We start from the raw sequence: 15,659 nt of genomic DNA on the forward strand, positions 1-15,659 counted from the left end.
AGTGGTATATTAACTTGTACCCTACCATAAAGTCGCTAGTTAATAATGCAGTAGAAGAACTGCATTGTTTGGAAACTACTATTCCCTGCTACCATTTTCTTGTGATAAAATCTTTATCTGTTGATGTGACTGACCAACAGCTCTATTGAAAAATTATGTCTCAGATCTGTACTTCTCACAGTCACATTCTACAGATTAAAACTGTATGATCCACAACATGGATTTCAAACAAGAACACATCTGTTTAATTGAAAGTTTGCAAATTGGTAAGACTGATTTCTAAATCCTGACATAATTTTTAATTACTAAGCTCACGCATAACTTGTGGTTATAGTCACAAGAGACAATTGGTAACACCCATGAATTTATTACTTTTTTTTTTGTAAATATTAGCTCATATTATGAATAAAAGTTTAAGTGGGTTCATATTTCTGTTATCATCTCTTACCTAATATTTTAATAGCAACTCTTCAATCTTCCTGAAATAAATTATATTACATATTTTCCAAGACAAAAATTTTTATTAAATTCCACATAAGCGATACTTGTTATCAGGATTACATTCTTACTGGAATCTCCTCCTTTTTCCCCTTCCTGTTGCAGCATACAACAGAGAAACCTGCCCACCCAGTCTCATTCCTTAGGGAAACATGTATCTGAAAGGGACACTCTGTGTTCTGAACAAAGTGTTAAATTATGGAATCTCAGTAGCAAAATTAAAATTATTTCTATTACTTCATCCTATCCAATCATGAACACTTGCAACTCCACTGATCTTAAAACTACTTTCTTTGGTTGATGCTTCCCTCACAGCACAGTTTCTTTACTTAGAAGAGTTACAGCAGTGAGAGCAAAGGCTCTTCTGTGGCTCTATGAACACACAGCTCCTCAGAGACTTGCACCAGCCGCACAGCTCTGACGTGTGAGCAGAGAGGGCATGCAGACCTCCCCCAGGGGCATGGACCTCCTCCCAGCAGGGCTACAGGCAGACAGCAAGGCTGACAGCAAGGCTGCCAGCAAGGCCCAGGCCGGAGCACAGCAAGCTGCATAGGACATGAGACATTGCCAGTGGGATGGGCACTAGTGTGAAGGTGAAGTGTCAGAAATTACCAATAGTGCCATAAGGAACAGCTGGATTTCACAGCCAGAATGCAGAGTTATATGAGAAACAGACAAAAATTCACAGCTACCTGAAGAGGAGAACCAGGCACCTTTCGAGGAGCAGGACCTTGCCAGGCCAGCAGGAGCTAGCTACCAGTAATGTCACATCAGACTGAACTTCCTAGTGAACAGGATCAGAAATACAAATTTGGGTACTAATTTGGCAAAAACAGTGAGGAAAAAGTAGTTAAGATTAGGTTCTTTACTTGCAAGACAATTGCTGTAGAGAAAATGAAGTACAAGAAACTGAAACTGAGGATCAGAAAAGTGGAAAAGGAGCATCAAGGTGCAGATCTTCCTAGACGGCAGTGATCATGTAATTTATACTGAGTGACTTTCTACTTAATCACTGCAGCCCTAATTAGAGCAAACCAGACCTGTTGCCTGGACCATACCTCACACTGTCAAACATGCTTCTGCAGTCCCCCAGAGGGAGTTTTCCCTCTCTGTCAGGGTGGAGCAAGCACCGTGGTATCACTGTGCCAGTCCCCATGCCATGCCTGATGTATTACCCACCTCTTCCTAAAGCCTCCGAAGATACTCCCCTAGCTTCACAATCTTCTGGTTTTAAGAAATTCCTGAGCAAGAAGCATCATTTAATAGTACTCACGGATTTTTCTTCTGCGAGTTTATTCAATAATTTCTCAAGTCACATGAAATATTAACAGTTGCAACGTCCCATGGCTAAAAGAAGGTACTGAATCACCAGATCTACAAAAGACCAGATCTATGAAAGCATGCTTAACTTCTAAGCAAGGTGAAACCAGTCTGGTGAGTGCAATGCACTCCATTTAGTGGACAGTCTGAGAGAAAACAGTTTATCCTTCTAACTTGTATAAAATGCCAAGACTCACTCAGAAAGGCATTAATGGATCACACGGCTCTGCTGTTGACAATCATCAGTGGAAACTGACAACCAGTCTCCTGAGAATGCCATTCCTGTAGCTGTGAAACATAAATTCTCCTTATCTGCTTTATATTCCACCTCTGCTAAACTCATCCTCAACATGAAAATGGATATAAATACAACCATTTAAAAATGATTCCCCCTAAAAATAGTTAGGGAAATATTTAACTACAGATTGGTGAAATGGCCCAGCTGTACAGTCCAGATTGTAAAATTAATTCCTTATGTGGCTGAAGTGATCTTGCAAGTGAAATGACAAGCATGATATTTAGAAAAATTATATCCTAGTGTTCTGAACAATAGGGACTAGCTCAGGTTTTAGAAATTGCCATATGCTAGACATCCAGCTAAGGCCTGGAATTTTGTATAGTCTGGGTACTTGGAACAAACATGAAGAGGTGGATTGCCTTTGTTTTTATAAGCGTTAAACCTGGGATGAGCATATCCTCATTAAGCCAAAGATATCTTGAAATTCCTTTGCTGGTTTTCCTACCAAGTCTCCCACACCTCCTCTTCCAACAGTTAATGACATTGCCAAGACATCTGCAGTTCCAGAAGACCTACACAGGGTGCTGCAGGTCAAGTTTTAGTTACACAAACAAGGATAAAGTAGGCAAATCTACTGAAAGAATGAGAGAACTCAAGCAATCATTCAAACACTTTAATACAATGCTGTTAAGACTCACAATTTCAGTTTCCCATTAATCATGCCAATCAATAAGATTGAAAGCAAGTATTCTACCTGTAAAGTCATCATGAATTTCACATTCCATTCGTTGAGTATTGTCATAATTAATTTCCATAAAAACAGCTGTGATGGTAAAAATTCACAGGTATATTCTATCAGAAAGAGTGCTCTTTTCTGATTCGCTCTAAATATACACATAGCCTGCAAATCAGTAGTATCAATAAAATATTCCTGAAATTGTCTTAAAGTATAGTTGAATGGTCATTAGAAACACCAACGTTCTCATGTACAGATATAGGCATCCAGTGAAATGTACTAATTAAATTTACAAATATATAGTAGAAACACTTTTATGAATAGTAAATAGGCCCTCTGCAGGGTCTTTTTTTTTTGTAATACCTCAGTGTAAAAAAAGAGCACTGCTATAGGTAGAGACTGCAAGATAAACTGACGCACACACCTGTCATAAAAGAAAAAAGTGCACCTGCACAGAAAACAATGTATCATTCTGCTGTGTACAAAAAGCATTTATACATCATCTATATTAAAAGTTTACCCTAGCACAATGAAAACTATGTTGTACAGCAATTTTGATATTCACTTAACTCTCTTCTGAAGTTGTAATGCTAAAGATGGGAAAATCAGTCCCATTGTAAATCACACAGATCCCCAAATCCCCTAAAAACAATACATTTCTTGCAAGCTGCACAGTGATTGCCTGATATTTTATGCCTTCCATACAGCTGTCTTAGCCCTTCTGTTGGTCACATAACTGTGCCAGTATCCATTCTTTAAGCCATTCGCTCACCAATTCTTGCAATTCATCAAATTCCCTCAATATCAAAGAGCACGAACTAAAAAAAAAAAACAGAAATTTGTTGTAGAATTCTCCTATTATAGTACCTGATTCTTCATTTTAAGTAGTCACTCTACGTATGTAGGGTTTACATAAATGTGAAAGATATTGTAGCTCCACAAGTATATTGAGTTCCTGTCTTCCTTCCCTCTATAAATTAGGATAAATTTAAAATAAAACAATTACTCAAACTGAACATGACATTGAAGTTTTATGACACTTCGGTCCAAAAAATAAATGCATAACACTATGAGAGAGGTAGTGTCATACAAAATGAACACCAATTAACACAACCTGCTTTTTGGGTGCAACAGTACTTAGAGTTCTTTCAAATACAAGCTGTTACCTCTTTTGCAAAGGTCATCTTACCTCAGATAAGAGGTCCTCTTACCTCTTTTACCTTGAGCAATGTAAGCAAGTTGTTTAAGTAATAAACATGCTTCAAGTTTGAAGAAAAGACTACTGGGAATAAGGACAGTTTTTCCCCTGCTATTGTGTAAGAAGAAATTCAAGACTTTTCTGCATGATTTACTGTCTTCTCCATTCAGAATTGGAACAAAAGTATGCACTCTATACAAATGATGAGATTTACATACAGTTACACAAAACAAAACTGATCTCTCAACTTAAAATTCAAACAAATTCCCAATGGTAGGTGCAACTGCATTCCTGCAACACCAGCATAAACATAGCTCTTTCAGATATTCTTTAAAATGATGCAGAGATAGTTAATGTAAAAAATGTATCTGAAATACTGAGGTATATGTCATAATTACTGAAAACAAATAAGCTTAGATACAAAAAGTTACAGTACAACCACAATCTCATGTAGCTCCAAACTACTGCAGTACAAGACAAAGGAGATGCTCAGTAAGACAGGAAACTCAAAAGCACAGAAAGAAAACATTTGTGTGCAATATAAGCACAGAAACTCTCACATCAAGGCACCAATAAACCAAAAGGAAAAGCAATTCAATAGTTTGCAACAGCCAATATATAGCTCTCTAAATGAACCAAAGTTATTTTGGAAGATATTTGGTACTGGGCATTTCATGTTTAATGGCCATGACCTACAGAAATAAAAAATACCAAATGTGCAAAGAATTGAGTAAGTAATTGATTTTCCTGTTCTCAGACACTCCTGATTTCTCACAGATCAGGACAGTGAAGTAGAAGCGTATGAGAACTGGTAAAATGTGACAATCTATGCTCCTATTTAATACCAAATTATTTCTAACTGGCAGTAGTTTTGTATCACTAACAAATTTAGCTCCATTACCCTTTAATACTTGACAGTTCTGATGCTGATACACTGAATTCTCTAATAAATATTTCAAGATTGTTTTAAGATTGATTTTATATATAGCATTGTTATGAAGCACACAGAAGGAAAGTTTATTCCCAGAATAGTTTTCTGCAATCTATACAGTTTTTGTTCTGCGTATATTTTTGCCTTTTCTAACATGAAGTATTACCCATATTTATTACTACAATTTAACATGAATGCATGATTCAAAAGTTTGATCTGAACTGCTATAAACAAAGTTCTTGAAGACTATCTGATGACAAAATAAATACAATTTTAAGAAAAGCAATATCATGCAGAAAGCTATTTATAAAACTTTTCTGTCCCACACAAAGTCATCTGTTTTGGGATGCTTATGCAAATGAATCTTATTTTTAAGAAAACATGTAAGAACACTGATAACATAAGAGCTCTTCTGCCTGCTAGGATGTATGACTTAACATGTTTTTTGGTTTAAATACCATGGGGTCTAAAGGAACATCTCTGAAGAGCTATTCTTCTTAATAACTCCTTGGGTCTCAACAGCTATGCATGCCTCCCTACTTTAGGTTGTCTGTATTTCTGTAGATATTTTCAAAACACTGATTTTGGAAAAAACAAACAAACAAAAAACCAAACCAAAACAAAAACAAACTATGACAGTAAATAAGCTCGATATGAAATAAAACTGACCTATAACCTCCTCTCAATCTCAGTTCTACACTTCTTGAAGAGAAGGAAACAACAAATTCCTCTCAAGACCATCTCCTTCAAAGAATTATCAATAGCTAAACCCGCTTTGGCTTCAAAGTGGAGAAAAATGATGCCTAAATAGAGGTTTGGTGTTTTCTCTAGTACTCAGAAAGAAAGGCTCCTTGTCCCTCCAGCATATAAAGAAAGTGCTACAGAATGCATTTTTAATGAAATGCTTAAGAAAACAAAGCAATGATGAAAACTAACCATATTTTGGAAATAAATAATATAATAATTCAGTGTCAGAGGACCATCTTAGCAAGGCAAGCAATTTTTAAAAAAGTCATAAAGAATATAATCTCACACGAGGCCACACTAGCTAAAGAAAGATAGGGACATGCATGCTTCTTACAAAAAAAAAAAGCATGTCTCAAAAGTGGAATTAGGGTAGAATAAAAACAAAGCGACTTACTAATATGAATAAGTTCTACTAAGAGAAATAAACAAGGGCAACTCCTCTCTGACATATGTTCTCAAACATCAAAAACAAATACAGTATTTCAAGTATTCTGTGCAAAACCTATTGAAGACCATTTCCAAGGAGCAACCATATGTCAAAAACAAATTGCTATTTCTTTACCATAGTTTGTTCTGCTTTGAAGTTGGTTTTGTTTGCTTCTGACAGAAAGCCCTTAGATCCAAACTGCTTATATGGAACACATGTCCTTGAAAGTCATTTGCCACAAGGAGCTTAGAGATAGGCATTTTCACCAACTACAGACAATACAAAAACAAATAGCTTTTTTTTTCCCTCCTCATTTAAAGTTCAGAGTAGCTATACCTTTGACAGACAGGAGTTCTGCCACTTAAGACACTGAAGAAGAGGAGCAGATAACTACACATGCAGCTTTAGTAAGAACAAACAGAATTTGGCACACCCTGAGATTCTAACAGGAGTTCCCAGGATTCACTATCACCTGCAAATTAGTGGACATATTTGATCAGATAAAACTTAACACTGTAATGCTTACTTCACAGGCACAGTCTTTTGTTCAGTTGATTTGCAGTGATGGCATTCCTCATCAAGGAACAAAGGCCTAAGTGCACTCTGCAACTTCACTTCCAACTCCTGCCTCTCCCTGCTGCCCCTTAATCTGCACCAGAGTTCTGCAGTAACATCATAAGCAACCAATAAGCCAAACACAGTCACTGAGATATCAAAAAAAAAAAAAGAGTCAGAAACAGTATAAACAAATCCAACTTACTCTGCTTCCACACAAACTGATGTGCTGATACAAGCTGGGGGTGGCCTTGGTATGTAACATACATCCAATAATCAGGATAGAGAACAGCAATTGCTACAAAAAGAAACAATTATGCCATACTTTCACATTCAGCCTTTCCAGACACTCCAGGTTAATTTTCAGAAATAACTCTTAATCAAATTTCATTAAAGTACATTCTTTCTGCTTGCAATAAATCATACAGGATACAACCAATAGTCTCTAACCCTTGCAATTAGAAAAAATGAAATAAAACAATAAGAAAAAAAAAAGAGTTCTAAAGCTCATGTTAGACCACTGTGGGATGGGGGAAAACAGGGTTTATTATTAAAAAGTGACTCACCTACCCAGGAGATATTCTGTATAAGACATGCCACATACACTTGGAAAAATCAGAGCAGAAATACTAATCCCCGTACCAACATTCACTGACTTTGGTTCACATTCCTGTTGTGTGATTTCTAGTAGCGTTTCCATTAAAATATTAGTCATGTCCCTGGAACAGCTTGGAGGTTGTAAAGCCTAATTTACTATCCATAATTAGAGCTTTGCCCATGTTTGCAAGATGTAACTAACACCAGGCATTAGAAAATGATACTGGAATAGAAAGCTTTACTTGTCAAGGTCTCCAGAGTGAATAAGATCTACTACCAATTGCTTTGAATATTATGTAAGAGAAAGCTGTATCTGTAAAAGCTGTAGTTACTTCAGGAAAAAGAGTCTGAACAAGACTGAATATAGCAAAGGCTGCTCTGGACTCTCAACAGCTCCCGTGAGAGTCTGGCATCCAACAGCCTCTCCTGTCTCTGTTCCTGCTTTTAAAAATAATCAAAAGTAACACTACATGAATCAGAAGACCATTTTTGTCCATGTCAACCATTTCAGTGAATTAAAAATAAAAAATCTGAAGTGATTTTTTTTTTTAAAGAAGAAAAACAAGAACAGCAACATTCTTAAGAAATGGCAAAGTAGACCTAAAAAGAATCTGCAGAAGACGACAGGTTTGGCAAGTGCAATTTTCTAAGTACATCAGAACAGGGACAGAAGAACAAGGGGAAAAAAAGATGGTAGAAACATATCAAAAACAAATAAAATAAAGTTCTGACTGAAAAAATCTTATTTAAAAATATTTATATGAAAAAGTGCATCTGTAACTGCAGATCATCAGATTACATCCTATCAGTAATCGTTATCAAACCTATCAGTTCAAATTGTCTGACCACTGAATGTTTACTCAAAGAACACTTTCCACCAGTATTATTAACTAGCTAGTCAGTACAAGCTCATTTTACAGCTGATTTAGGAACTTCATTACTAACCAACTAACACACAATCACAGAAGGTTAAGTTTGAAAAGGACCTCTGAAGGTCATCTGGTCACATAGCAAAACTAGACCACTCTCAAAGGCTGTCTGTTAAGGTTGACATTTATGGCTCTCTTTAATATATACTTGAAAGAATTCTTCAGTTTGACAGCTAGATGTTTTATTTTACTCACATATAAAATATACAGGTTTTCACTAGAGGGATTTAAGCACTAAAGTACACCAGGAAAGGTAAAATCCAACATGAGTTCTGAGTTAATAAAGAAAAAACTACTACCACTGCTGGTGACCAAAAAGAAGTATTTAAATAACCTATCTGCTGGAAAGGACATCAAAACACTTCACAGTTAGAACTGTTTTTTTTGAATGACACTGCAGCTTTAGCATTTGTAATTTTTTTTTTTTTTTTAAATGTAATATACGTTATGGCCATGTAAATACCATGACTTTCAGGGATACATCTTGCTGGGTAGACCTCCTTTTTATCCATCCAGTGGGGGGGGAAAGCCTCTAAGACTTTCTTGCTCACTGCTGGCAGATGGCACAACACAAATAAAAGATCTTCAGTTCAGTCCACTGCAATTTTCTAGTGTTCTCAGATCACAAGTATGTTTGTTCTGTGGGTGCTTCAGGCAAGGACAGGTAATACTAGTAACAGGAACACAAGGTCTGTTTCATAAAATATATCTGGTTGCCTGCTATGCAGCAGAAATATAATTCAGTAGCAAGTATCCCAATGTCATGGTTTTATGTTTTTTGTTTTTGGTTCTCAGTATTCCGCATCATAACATCATGTAGTGTACTGGGAGTTCAAGTGTTAATGCTCCAATTCCAGGCACCTATCCCTATACATTACAGAAGTCATGGGATCTGGCCCTTCCGGGTGGGGCGGTCTCTTACTGCCTGGCAGTGGGTGCTGGAGGGTGCTTTCCTGGCCATTCCAAGCTTTTCAGGTTTGAATCGGTCTCGGGAACTCTCTCTCTCCTATTTTATTTATTAGTCTCAATTTCAATCAGATTGTATTATATTGTGTTAACTTGCATTCTGATATCATAGTTAGTAAAATACGTTTTCCTCCATAGATTGTTGCCGCTGTTTTTGTTTTCCTCCCTTCCTTCCCATTTTGTGGGCTGGGGAGGGGAGGGCAGGGGCCTATCGCCCCCTGTCACAGGCATAAATTGATCTTGTTAACTCCGTGACACCCAGTTGTGTGCATTTTGGTGGTTTTGTTTTAAGTGCAAAGGTAACAGTCACATCTGTGGGATAGTTGATGCTTCTAGAATCACAAGTCTCTATTGTCAAAGAGATTCAATAGTAAAGCTTCTCTGGAATAGGATCCAAGAGACAATAAAATCTAAATATTCTTTCTTTAAAACGACTATTAATACATTGCTTGTACCCATTCTCAGGTGTTAAGTTTTTGGTTAGCCTCCAGCATGATGAAATTACCACTTATTTTCCTGCCATTCAGAATCATACAGGCTTCCTTATACCAATACAGGAGCTAGATGAGTTCATTCCTTTTTTTTTTCCCCCAGACAATTACAGCTGAATTTTTTTCCTTATTCAGTTTTTCTCAAATATGAGGTTTTAAAATCTAATGATTACTGATACTATTCAGCTCAAGCAAGCAGGAAATTCAGATTTTTTCTAGTTAGCAGAAGCACAGTGTTGCCTGCGTGTGACTAGAAACACCAATTTTTTTAAATCTGTCTGAAACATGCTTTTCAAGCCCTACACAGTGATAAGAGGCTGGACACGAGACCTTCAGATGTGCCATTCAAGCAATTTCTGTGAATCTAAATAGGACGGAGTTCATTGTTCTACGAAATCTAAAGAGGCAACAATTGCTCATTTTCCTAGGAAGGGAATATTTTCCCCTCTGTAACTGTACACAGCTGTATAAATTACTTTAAAGATGCATCCATTGCTAAGAAACTCAGTCATCCTTGGAAAATAGGTTAACAAGGCTCAAGCCTAGGTGATTGCAGAGATTTTTAAAAAGCCAGGAAGCATTTTTTGGTACTCTCCTCTAGCTAAGAGTCATCATACAGCACTTTACCAGATACCCAAGTCTGTGATCAGTAAGAAGTATTAGTATTTTGTGTTACAGCATGAGTAAATGCCACCGAGACCTTTCTTTAACTGGTGAACTTAACTACTTTCAAACATGTAAAGCCACATTATGGCAGAAAATAACTTCATCAACCTTTAGAAACTCCTTTCCATAACTTATAGCAATGGTTTCCAGAAGCATCACAAATTTGCTTACAGGAAAGGCACAGCTGAGCACTGTGCAGACTGGTCAGCATGATAACAATTCAGGGCTGTGCAGAAATCCAGGACTGCTGTGTTCATGCCTTACTGAATACACATCCAGCCCTGGAAAGCTGCCAATAACCTCTCACAGTTTTACCTTCAGTAACTCTAAGAAAAATAAAGGAATAAAATAGATGCACAGCAGCTACCCATTCTTCCTTACAGACATTCCTTACATCTTTGTCTTGTCACACCTAAGCTATTTCAACAATATTTTATATGTAGACATTGCAAAACATCTGCAGGTTTACAAAGTTTTTCTAAACTCCAGCCACTTTGAAAACTTAAAACATGCCACAGGTGTGTTTAGCATTGTAAGAAGTTCCATACATGCCCATCTCTCCAAATAATTTTTAGACATCATTTCTTAGGTTAACCACAAAATTCTAATCAGAATGAGTAGAACACTGAGCTGTTTTTTAAATTGAAGCCCTTCATCATCTGTAGAATACAGACGCTAAAGAAGTCTCACAAAAAGCACCACAAGCAAGTTACAGTGCCCAAATAGTCTTTTGAGGTCCAATAAGGAAAGGAGATTCTCTAACAATATATCCTCTAGACTCTGCTCTCCATGATCTCCATGGCAGTGCCCTATATCAGTAAGAAAATAAATTGCTAGATAAAACACCAACCTTTACAACAGACTATAAAGAAAAATAAACACTCTTTATTCAGTTGGTTTCTTGCACAGAACTGGAAGCTTCAAATCTCCTTGAAACACACCAGTTTCCTTTCACAAAACTTCCCATACTCTAGCAAATTTACAACAGCAAAATTTATTATAGCCTAAGAACTGGACTAACTGTTATCTCTCAACTGAAAACTATACCTCAAAAAATAAATCCAAACTCATGATATTCTGGAGAATTATGTTTGAGTCAAAAATGCTTGGGGTTTGTTGCTTTTTTTGTTGTTGTGTTTGTTGTTTTTTTTTGCAGGGTTTCTTTTTGTTGTTTTTTTTCATTGGTTTTGTTTGTTTTTAATAAAGCATGTATTTTGAGCAGACTCAAAACTGTTGCCCATTGAATAAGTGATACCTACCCCACAGATTTTTCCCCCACATCTACACACCAAACTGTAGTAAAAAGATGGTTATACACAGCATGGGAAGCCTATATTGCCAAAAAACTCCAGGCCAAGATTGGAAGCAGAAGAATGGGCATCAAAAGTAGTGCCAAGCCTTCTATCCATCTATTGCTAAACTGGCAAGAATTTCTACTACTTGATGAAAATAGAACTGAATTCTTCTACTTCCTTGCCAAATATAGGGTAAAGTCTGTAGCAGAAGGCAGAAAGCCAGTGTTTACAGATGGCCAACATGCTGTGCTGCCCTGTTCTGGTTAAGACTTGTATTTTCCTACAAAATCTCCAGAAAGAATGATGCTACAGATGGAGTGAATGTGCCACGGTCTGCCCTAGAGTTCTGAAATGCACAGCTAAAACTTTGATGGTGGTTAGACAATGAAATAGGCTTCCCAGCAAAGCAGTTGATGCCTCATGTCTTTCAGCGTGATTGGAGTTAATATAATGCCCTCAGTAAAGTTCTTTAAGTGTTGGTTGGCCCTGAAGCAGTCCGGCAGTTGGACTCAACCTTCATAGATCCCTTCCAACTGAACTGTTTCAATTTTAGTTAATTCTGATTTATTTACAGGTATTTCAGATTAAATGAAACTTACAATTTGTCAGAGGTTGATTGATCAACGCATACTATGCAAACATAAACCTACAAGACAGGTCTTTCACCAGGTCCAATTAAGTCAAATGTCTAATTTCATGCCTAAGGTAATTTTTGCACAGATTCTTCCTTCATTACTACTAGCACAAGAAAGTGTAAGAGATGCAGTGATACTTTCTGCCTTTGTCGTCTCACACTTCATCCTCATGCTTTGTCGTGTTTTTCCCTCTTTACTGAAGGGAATTTTGTATTCAAATCCCTCCCTGTATTCATACATTTTCCAAGTTCAATTTCACCAGTTATTCTGCAATCACGCATGCTTTCTCTTTCACAACTTTTTTTTTTCTTTTTCACAACTTTTTCACAATTCACAACTTTTTACCCAGATATTCATACACCTGACTATTTATTAAAAAAACATGCACTCTTAATTTGTAAAGGTTACTGAATATAAATGTTACCAGTACCTAAAAACTGGAACAGTGTAAGACCGTGGTGTCACTGTGAGAAATTAATGTACTAGGTAAATAAGACTAAAGAGCATACAAGGTCCTCATTTTTAAACAGCTCACTGTTCAAATATATATCTATATTTTTTAATAAATCACTATATCTTCTAAAACATCTACAAAACATTAAAATGAGATCAGATAATGTTACATATATGTATTTCTGCTGAAGTTAGAAAATCTATGTAATAATTTGAAACTCAAGGTTTGGATTTACAGTTTAAGATGAAAGAAGGACCTGCAACAGCAGACTGGTCACTCACGTGCTCTGACTACTGACAATTATGCAGACCGAAACAAGCTGATACTTCTTGCTCTGCCAGCTGTATTCACATATTGCCTCACCACTTCCTTAAAATACAATCCTGTGAAGGCTTACACATTTGCTCCCACTTAAAGTACCAATCTGCTTAATTTAAGTTAATGGAAAAATTCACAACACAGTGTTAAATAAGTACAAGAATTAAATCTTTACAAAGCTCTGCTACTCGTAAGTGTAGAAACATTTAAGCAAGATTTTTTCTAGCACAATTACAGCAGCATTGAAGCATCTTTGAATCAAATTGGACAGCAACAGAGCTTCTCGATTCTAAATATTCCCTGCATCACAATAACAGTTGGTGGTCCCAAATTAGATTAGGATTTGTTATCTTAAAAAAAAAAAAACACACACAACACATAGATGGATAATTAAGGAAAAATACTGTTTATATTAATAAGACCAAAAAAACAGTATGTCTTATGTGTATTAATTCCAATTCCAGGACAGGAAGAATCAGCATTTATTGGGAGTTTCTTATACAAAGACCCTTAAACACAGCTTAATTCCTTACAAGCCCTTGGTGCTCATCTTTGGCACCAAGTAAAGAACTTATTACTGCATGGAAGCATGGCTAGCAATTCAAATCATCTTAGAACCATAATTATATCCACTACTATAAAAAAAAAGTCAACTGTTTTTAACCTAGAGCATGAGAAAATTCTTTCCTAAGCCCCAATCAGGAACTGAGCATAAAACCAGAACTACCAGAAAGGCAATTGATTTTGTTTATTTATTTTAAGATCTGCTATATGATTACCTTTCATAGCCTAATAAATGCTGGCACTAACCTCTATAAAACTATACAAAAATAGAAGAGGTATGTTATCCTACCTTGGTTCTTAAAATGGGAAGCAAGTCTTTTCCCATTTACTTATTTAAAAAGTTGTTTAATCACCACTACTTAACATTACTACAGAGACTAAAAGCACAAATTTTATGTCAGTACAGGATAACTTTAGAGACTTTGTAATGATATGTATAATTGAAACTAATAACAAAATTTCATTTATGCCTCCTACTACTCTTAGTATGAGAAAGGGTGAGTAGTACAGAACCTGTTTTGTATTCTCTTACTTACATTAAGTATGATAGCTTGCAGTGCAGATCCTTGCACAATTTTGCTGGCAAACACCTCTACAGAGAAATCTGATAATTTATTCCAACACTTTCCTAATTATTAACCAGATATTAAGAACGGCCTTCCTTTCTATTGTGGCAGTTTGATTTCTTTGAGGCTTTTGAAACATTTTGAAAGTACAAGTTTATTATGTCATAACACTCATACTGAGGGCATCTTGAGAAATTAAAAAGCCTCCAGCAGACTGAACAGAATTAACCCAAGGGAAAGTTGTTTTGATTCTTTCCCAACAGTAGCTATGCTGAAAATATGACAGCCTCTGCCACATTTCTGAGCTGTGCTCAATGCAGAATTTAGACCTCCTCATTAGTAGTTGCTCCCTCAGCCTCTGTACAGAGCATTAGTGTAAAGAATGCATTCAATGTCTGATGACTTGATTTTCCTCAACAACTCCTTTTATTTTTTGGTCACCTATGGGCCCCACCAATATTCTGGAAGGCTTTCAGCTCCTTACACACGAACTACAGTTATTATTAGGCATTATGCTGTTAGCAAGCTGATTCTCAATGGTCTATTATGAGTCTGCCTTACTAGTTTTACTTTTGACCCAACTGGACCTCTGATCTATTTTTGCCTTCTGTATTTTGTCTTTTTATTACTAGTAACTTCCTTTCTCCCAGAGTTTCAACATGGCAAATTTTATTTCTGGCCTTCTGATACTACATTACTAACTGGGAAAGCAAGAGTGTTCTCAGTGGTTAGAAACGTCCCTTACAACGGCTACCTGCCAACTCCATTTTGGGAAAAACTCAGGACCACTTCACATCTTCACAGCATGGCTTACACAGAATGGAAATAAAGGTTTGCCGGTTCAAAGAACAGTGCAATGCACTGCAAGAGACTTCAGATCTAGATAAAGCTGAGACCAATAAGCTGCATTACATGAAGCAGCTAATAGCCAGCTAACTGAAGCGCTCTGATTTGCAGTATGTGTTCTAGTTCTGCTTGTAATACAAGAACTTTATGCAGATCCACAGCATCACAAACCTTTAGTTGCTCTTCCTAACTTCCGTTTAGGCTAGTTGCTTAAGTTTCATATATCCTTTCTTTGATTTCTTTTCCCACAATTGGGAAAAATGGTTTGCATAGTAACAAGAAGAGCAAATTAAGTCTGACAAATCCTAAGTCACTATTTTGTCTTTACATAATAACACACTGGGGAGGAAAAGTATCAGTTCCATATATAGATAACATCAAGAAAAACTCATGAATAACTGCAAGGAGAGACAAAAGCTTGAACAGAGAGCATAAATCCAGGTTTGCTCAACAGGTTTCATTAAAATAACAACAGTATCCAATCCAAGAGTGGTTTATAACCTCACCATAGACCAAACCCAACACTTAGTTTTGGAGAAAAAAGTTTCACTGCTCACTGCCAGCCATAGGTACATTCAGTACCAAATGAAATGTTTAATAAGGACATTTTTTCTCAAGTTAAATCTCAGTATATTTACAGGTGCTTTACAGATGCCTAGAATTTTCCATACTATAATACCTC

At 36.5% G+C, this 15,659-nt stretch overlaps 1 protein-coding gene and 1 long non-coding RNA gene across 14 annotated transcripts in view; one reads left to right on the plus strand and one right to left on the minus strand.

Moving 5' to 3' along the window:
• The window catches only part of GPHN (gephyrin), a 262,511-nt gene that overhangs the window by 221,330 nt on the left and 25,522 nt on the right, over nt 1-15,659 (minus strand). The window lies entirely within an intron of this gene.
• The window catches only part of LOC146544300 (uncharacterized), a 28,246-nt gene continuing 24,368 nt past the window's right edge, over nt 11,782-15,659 (plus strand). Inside the window, exon 1 of the long non-coding RNA XR_014883572.1 lies at nt 11,782-11,856. This is a non-coding gene — a long non-coding RNA (uncharacterized LOC146544300). The remainder of the gene's footprint in view (nt 11,857-15,659) is intronic.

This window comes from Meleagris gallopavo, chromosome 5 (assembly GCF_905368555.1).
Source record: "Meleagris gallopavo chromosome 5, MGAL_WU_HG_1.1, whole genome shotgun sequence".
Classification (NCBI taxonomy): Eukaryota; Metazoa; Chordata; class Aves; order Galliformes; family Phasianidae; genus Meleagris; species Meleagris gallopavo.